The following is a 288-nucleotide window of genomic DNA, read 5'->3' on the forward strand; positions in this document are numbered from 1 at the left end:
AATCTTCCCCGGCACCGAGGTCAGACTGACAGGCCTGTAGTTCCCCAGATCCTCCTTCCAGCCCTTCTTGTAGATGGGCATCACATTGGCAAGCCTCCAGTCATCTGGGACCTCCCCCGTTAACTAACTGCTGGTAGATGATGGAGAGCTGCTTGGCAAGCTCCTCTGCCAGCTCTCTCAGCACTCTCGGGTGGATCCCATCCGGCCCCATAGACTTGTGAGCAAATGAACTTCACATGCAGTGAAGTTTTTGAGTTCAAGGAAGGGAAACAGTTTATTTTTATATGT

This window comes from Pygoscelis adeliae, unplaced genomic scaffold (genome assembly GCF_000699105.1).
Source record: "Pygoscelis adeliae isolate BGI_AS28 unplaced genomic scaffold, ASM69910v1 Scaffold17, whole genome shotgun sequence".
Classification (NCBI taxonomy): Eukaryota; Metazoa; Chordata; class Aves; order Sphenisciformes; family Spheniscidae; genus Pygoscelis; species Pygoscelis adeliae.